Source organism: Euprymna scolopes, chromosome 27 (assembly GCF_053919585.1).
Source record: "Euprymna scolopes isolate OS-2025 chromosome 27, ASM5391958v1, whole genome shotgun sequence".
NCBI lineage: Eukaryota > Metazoa > Mollusca > Cephalopoda > Sepiida > Sepiolidae > Euprymna > Euprymna scolopes.
In genome coordinates this window covers 49,907,750-49,915,648 of record NC_136508.1, presented here as the reverse complement: position 1 = coordinate 49,915,648, position 7,899 = coordinate 49,907,750, and positions in this window count along the sequence as shown.

Sequence of the window (7,899 nt, the reverse complement as noted above, 5' to 3'; positions counted from 1 at the left end):
ATTTATTTGCTCCCCCACGAGCAAATTAGGCACATTTTTAATGAGGAGTGAAGGGGAAATGGGAACCAACTCCCCGGGGAGTATGGGAGCTGGATAGTGACAATTGGTATGAAGGGTTGCCCCTACATTGACCAAGGTCTTATATGTGGGATTGCCCCCACATATGGTCTTTGCTTGCAGTATCTGCCGGAACAGATACTACACTTTGAGATATTAAATCTTTTATTCAGGCAACAAAAAGAACATGAACAAAAAACTTAGGCACAAGGCCAACTCAAAAGGGGGGGGGGGGCAGATGGGGGTCGTTGGTCATCCTTGTCACTCTAGAACTAAACAAAAGTTTCTCTTAGCTAGAATCTTCTTTCACCATAATACCGCATTCGCCCTTTCGTACTTGGGGACGTCCTACTTGACACCCAATTGTTTAAAACATTTTTTATTTCCGTGTAAAAACAAAAAAGATAACAATGATGATACAATAATTCATTTGTGTCGAGGACGGGGGGGAGGGAAGAAAGTGGTTAGTAGGACCCTCCCAACCTCGTTACTACACTTTGATCTCGGCCCAAAGGCCAAGAAAAGCTTAAAAAGCTAAGAACAGCATCTATTAACAACAGACCTTTGATCTTAACCAAAAAGGCCAAGCACAAAAGTGTTACGGACAGACCGACCGAGTGACTTATAGAGTCGCTTGCACGCGACTAAAAACAGTTCTTGTTCAGAATTGCTTCTATATTAAAAATAACAAAAAAAATAAAGAGGAATCTGCGTGCTGTTTAACAATTTGTCATTGTGCTGAGGGAGACAACTCTCTTTTACTAAGAGATTCGTTCATTTTTTCATCTCATGAAATTTTATGAGTAACGGAAGAATAGCCGTTTTAGCCGCCATTTCGAAAATAATTTTTTAATAAAAATGAATAATGAAAGTGTAGCTTTTGATATGTTTGTATAAATGAAAATATATAAACACCTGTTTATTATTGAGTACTATTATATATTATTGTGAATTACTAATGCTACTTGAAACTCTTTGACAGAGGATGATCAAAACTTTAGCATATGATCTTAATAACTTAGTCGGGTAATTTATGATATAAAAACAGATGCTATGGATTTTACTTTTGATATAGATTACTTAAGCTGGATAACAATATATATACTAGCGGGGATACCCGGCGTTGCCCGAGTGTTTGTTTCCGGGACGGGGGGGGGGGAGTTTTAAAAAATGTTATGGTAGGTAAGTAGGAAGGATCAAACCCGGAGTTATGAGTAAAAGTAGGAAAATAAAGTGTGAAAAAAAAAAAAAAAAAAAAAAAAAAAAAACATCTGCAACGTTAACAGTTCGGCCACCAAGAAAAGTCCATTCCAGTTGTTTAGGAAAAAAAACAAAAAAAAAAAAACGACTACGGTAGGTTGGCGCGAACGTGAAAATATAATGTGAATTGTCCAGCACGCTAACCACTACGCCACAGAGCACTGCAGCTTAGTTTAGTGATTTTAAATAACTTCACATGAAAGCACTACGAAGCCAAACCGGTGTTCTCTTCTCAACTGTTCCTTGTGAATGATCCCCAAACGGTGTTAAGTGGTGGCAGGGGGAGGAGGAATTTATTAGAGAGAAAATATTTTACCACTTCCATTGATCTTAACCGATTTTGGCCGTGATTTCTCAGCAGAAAAAGTATAGAAATCTAAGATTATCGAGGAATTTGAGAAATAATAAGCCTATAACACACCTCAGATATTGTTCTGCCGTTTGTGCATATTATATTTGCATGAAATATCTTGATTTTTAATCCTATTAATGTCAAAATCCGACGGGAAAAAATGAGTTCATTTTATTTATATAGAGAAGATATATATATATATATATATATATATATATTGGCAGCAAGAAGTGGGTTATCCAGGTAAGCCCAGTTAAATATGGCAGAGTTTTCTTTTTTTCTTTATTTTTCTATTTTCTTGATCTGCCGAGCATTTCTTTTAGTTTCAGTTGGTAAATTTTGTATTATGAAGTAAAGTAATTTTTGTCAGCCATTTTTCTCTAGTGCTTTCAATAAATGATTGTCATCAGGAGTAATTTTGTTGAAGAGCCTTTTTTTCTCTTGCAGATATATATATATATATATTAGTGTTGTGCCGATGAATCGGAATCGGAATCGGGAATCGGTTAAATCGGTAATTTTCGGGGAATCGGAATCGGAAAAATTTGTGTATAATTTCCGATTCCAAAATCGATTCTTTGAATATTTTTCAAAAGTTAATTTTCAATTGCTTGTACCGATTATAAATATTTATTTCTTTTAAACTATTAGTAAAACTAAACTCTATAGATCTACGTACTCGTTATAGAATGAAGTTCTCATAACAAAATCACGTAATTTCATTAAATAGTTTTTGTTTTACGCTCCATTGACTAATTATCGCAGTTTTTTTAGGAAGATTCCGAATTTCCCAAATCGTTTTTACGGCATAAAATAAAAACTATTTGATGAAATTACGTGATTTTTTTATGAGAACGTCATTCCATAACGAGTACGTAGAATATATATATTTTTTTATTTTTCGTTTTTTAACATAGTGTATACTGCACAAGCACCCTTTTTTAATACGTGAAGACAGTTTAGAGCTTCATCCTAGATCTAAAAATAATTTGGTTTTTAGTGGGTTTACAAATATCGTCCAAAAGTAGAATTTCAATGAGGGGGGACTTTTAAATGTAAATATAATTTCTTTTTCAATCTGAAAAATTTCTAAATGTTTTCTCTTTATCTATTTTATCCAGACTTTGATAAATTCATTGTGAGATATTCATGTATATTTTTAATTTTTCCGAAACCCCCGAGAAAAATGCGACGGTGTCAGACAATGTGGCTCCAAGAAAATAAAATAAAACTCTATTCGTTTGAAATCTTTTCATATTAAACTCCTTGAGAAATTTGGCAAGTGGGTGTGAAAAAGTATTGTTGTCGAAACCAACGGCATCGAAGGTGTTAATTACCCCATAATACTTTCAACTCAACTTTTGAGTGAGATTGGCGGGCTTCAGCGAGGCCTCCGTGATATATATATATATATATATATATATATATATATATATATATATCACGGAGGCCTCGGCTTCAGACGGCATTGGCGCTGTCGTAGCAATCCTTAAGTATAAACATAAACAATACCGGCAGAATCAAAGAAAAACACACTGGAAGCATATTTCAAATTAAATCAAAAGCCAAGCCTTTTCACAATTTTGCCCATTCCTTGTTGGTCCCCCCGATTTATCGGAGAGGGACTATAGTTTTCAGTGGCGTTCGTCCGTTCGTTCGCCCGGATGATTCCCGGATAACCGTCCATTACTTTTTTCTGAAATTTTGCCACAAGTTGTACTCCAATACGTAGATGTGCACAACATCGAGTTTTTTTTTAAGAAAACTCTCGTTGCTCCCCCAGGGGCTGAAAAGGGGTCAAAATGGCAAAAATGGCAAAAATGACACTTTTGGCCCCATAACTTTTTTCCCGTCCATTAGATTTTACTGAAACTTGTCCAAAATGTGAAGGCAATTGTTGCAAATGTAAATTCAGTATCGCTGACCCTGGCAAAACTCTGGTTTGCGCCCCCCGGGAACTTTTAGGGCTAAAAACCACCCCTTTTTAGGCTCTTTTTTTCATATTTGTCTAAAATGTGATTATGTATCTCTATTTAGTGTTTTTTTATGGTGCTGAACTCAAATTTACATGTCTTAAGGCCTGAAACATAGCCGTTTGTCCATTTTTACAAGTAATCAGCTCCCCCATGGGGGCAAAAGAGGTAAAAAAAATACCTCAAAATGACTCTAAATAGACAAAATTGACATATTTTTCAGAATAACTTTTCATCCATTCATTAGATTTTTCTGAAACTTGGCAAAACCATGGGCATACCTGATATACACCTGATGGAAGTATCACTGACCCTGGGAAAAATCAGAGTCACAAGCCCTGGAGGTTTTAGGGCTAATATTGGGTGTGGAGCAAAAGTTGAACTTAGTCATTTTTCTGAAAACTTTAAAAAAATTTTTTTTCACTCAAAATTGTTTTTTTATCAGTTATGTATCACTTTTTTTATCACTTTATTCGATCCCCCCTCCTCACATAGAGGGGGACCATGCATGCACGGCTTGTTATATTTGTCAATACCGATTGCCGAGTGAGGGAGCAGCAAACATACCGACAAAACCCAACACTTTTATATTCTACTTTTCATTTAATTAGCAATAATGTTTGATATTATTTTTCTGGGCAAAATATTTCTTTAATTTTAGACAATTCTTTCGCTACTTTGAAAATAAACTGCATTCTTCTAAAGGTTACCTAGCGAATTTTCGCAAAGTTTCAATTTTTGTTTTGTTTATTTTACGCATATAAAATAAGTTTAGATCTTCTTTAGTTTTACTAATAGTTTAAAAGAAAGAAATATTTATAATCGGTACAAACAATTGAAAATGTACTTTTTAAAAATATTAAAAGAATCGATTTGGGAATCGGAAATTAGGCACAAATTTTTCCGATTCCAATACCGATACCCCCAAAATTACCGATTTATCCGATTCCCGATTCCGATTAATCGACACAACACTAATATAAAACGATTAGGAATTTAAAATAGACGGTCAGTTTCACAAATAAATATAACGTAACATGAGCTGTAGTGTGTTACCAATTTTAAATTATGTGCGCTTATTGGGGATAGGGTGTCTACTTTTTAAGCGATTACACATGGTTTTACAACGTTGCAAACCGAACTTAATTTAGTGGGAAACACTTTAGTTAATATCCATAAAGAATTAGGATGGCCAGAAATGATGATCATTTTACGTTAAATTTATATTCGAAACTGATCTTACACTCTAAATTCTAAATGATCGCTTTTCTTTCCGCCAATTAAAAAAATGTTCTAACACGTAATCTATAAAAGTAATATTTCATTTTGGAATAGGGATTTAGCTGCGAGAGAAAGCACAGAAATCTCACGCAATCTCAAGTTAAAAATGGTTTTCATAATAGTAATATTATTATTTAGAAATTCGTTCGTAACAATGAGATGTGGCTTTGCTAAGTGGCGTTGTTAAATATATTGTTCTTACATCGTTTTCTTATTTTGCCTACCAATCTTCGAATATTTTCCACTATTCATGTAAGTAGCATGTTATACAGTAAATACGAACTGGTACAATATAGCTTTGTTTTAAAATCCAAATAAATGTTTTGTTGTGTTACAATTTTTAATCAATTACAAGGCAAACATTTGAGATAAAATATACGCGGACATTAACCAGGGGTTTATGTAATAATTTGAAAATTTACGAAAAAACAAACAAAAAAAATCTCTAATTAAATATGTATAAATTTTACAAGAATCGGAATCGGGAATCGGATCGGAATCGCAAATTTTGAACGGAATCGGAATCGGGAAAAATTTTGGCATCGTCCCATCACTAATATATATATAGTAGAACCCCGGCATACGGCATTATAAATTAGTAACAAAATACAGTACAGTATATAATACACACGTATATAATCAAATAACACCATAAGGCGGGGCAAATACCGTAACTAGGGGCCCCGGAAAAACATTGTATTCCACATCGTCACCTGAAAAAAAAAAAAAAGTATCCTCAGGCCACCATATCCCAGGGTTCTACTGTATAATATAATTATTACATTCGTATATACATAAAACGTTATGTTTTATAAATATCAATTTTTTAGTATTTACTTCAAGAGTGATCAATACATGAATATCGCTCAGTTGTAATTCATGAAAATAAGTAGCAATTAAGCTACACAGAATCTTCCATGTTTAATCCCCCATAGGGAATCGCCCGGCTCGAACTAGTGTGATACTATCGACACCCCCACCCCACTTCAAAAGTATTAGGAATTAAAATAAAAATATTTATCAAAAGGTATAGAAAGTTGTTTGCCAACGCATACAAAGGGAACTAAAATAGGATTGTTAATCAAGATATGACAGGGAACAAGAAAAAAAAAGAACCGAACACTGGATTGGTTAGTTGGTTGTTTTTACGGCATATCTACCCTTTTCAGGTTATTTAATGCCGAATCCAAAGATTTTGAAGAAACATTTTTTAATAGAATATATTTGTTGTTTTCAAGTCGGATTCTATTTAACCCATACTTGGGACCCTAACAGGTACTACCACTCCGGGTCAGAGTGGACCTGGGAGCAATGGCAATTAAAGGATGGCTTCACACTCTCCAAAGCCCGCAAGCTGGGGCCTCGCCACTGGATATAGTTTAAGGTCATATCCAGGACTCCAAACACTGGAAGTCGATATGTTTAGAGTTAGTTTACAGCAATTTTATGAGTGATAATGAGTTTTGTGATGGTTTATGAGTTAGGTCCACTTGATGGGTTGCAAGTTGGACACAATGGAAGGCAGGTCGTTGATTGGATGTGATCAAGAGAGCTTTAGGAGATAGAGATGAGCTGGCATCAAATGATGAAGGTGGTTTAAACAGAACATACGTAGATGTGGACTTGAGTGTATACAGGGTTGAGGGTGTCACACACAGATGCAAAGTGCAACCAATATTTGGAGAATGCATTGGGTTTGTGTTTTTTTTTGTGTTTATATACTTGTCAGCCACTGCACATCCATCCACAGTCGCCAATGTGAAAGATGATGACATGGTCAGAAGAGAAGATAAAAGAAATCCACTGTGCACAGCGTTGGGATCTTTGAGTTAGAGAGAACTAATTTTAGCCTGGGAATTTCCTATAGGGATGTCATGCTGAAGACTGTTTTTAATTGCCATATATTTTCATATATTACTAATATGTACATGTGATTTTTTTTTTTTTTTTTTTTTAATATATATTTTCAAACGATAATATGGTTAATAGTGTCTCCAAGCCTTGGTTGGTTGTTTTTGTTTTACGGCATATCAACCCTTTTCAGGTTATTTAATAATAATGAAGAAACATTTTTTAATAGGATGTATTTGTTTTTTGCAAGTCAGTTTCTATTTAACCCATAGTTGGGACTCTAACAGGTACTACCAATCCAGATCGGAAGGGACCTAGGAGCAATGACAATTAAAGGGTGGCTTCACACTCCCCAAAGCCCGCAAGCTGGGGCCTCAACATCGGATATAGTTTAAGGTCATATCCAGGACTTCCAAGCCTTAGAGATCATGAAAAATCTTTTTTTAGAAAATCGTCCATATTTTTTTTTGGGGGGGGGGCATATTCAAATATTATTTATTATTTTACTTATAAAACAGTAAAACTGTTTTTTAAGTAAAAAAAATTATATATATCAATAAAAAAAAGAATCTAAATAGAAAACAAATGTAAGAAATAAAGAAAAACAAACAAAAATAATATTTTGAATTATAAAATATTTTCAGTAAGATAAAAAATAATATTTTTTTTAATAACAAAAGTAACATTTTTTTAAAATAATAATTAAAAAAAAAATACATATGAACCTTTCCTCCCTACACATGCACCCAAAAAAGAATTTAAATGCCGAAAGCAAGGTGCAGCAGGGGGGAGTTATATATAAAAAAAATTAAAAAAAAAAACCTTGTTGGCTAAAGAAAGTTAATCTGAAAGTACTTGGTTTCAGAGGCAGGGTTCACAAAATGGTATTCATTTGGCTAATGTAGGTTTGAAGGGAGTTTTTCTTATTTAATTTCAACTACAGGGACTTTTTGATGAATCTGGAGAAATCCTCGGGAGTTACAGTAAATATGATTTTAATTGTATGTTATGCAGACTTTTTATAGTGAAAAAAATTTTTTTTTTTTAATTTTAGTAAAAGTAAGCAATTCGTTTTTCTTTTTTTTCTTTTTTAATTTTTTTTTTTTTTTAATTTTTCAAATTTCC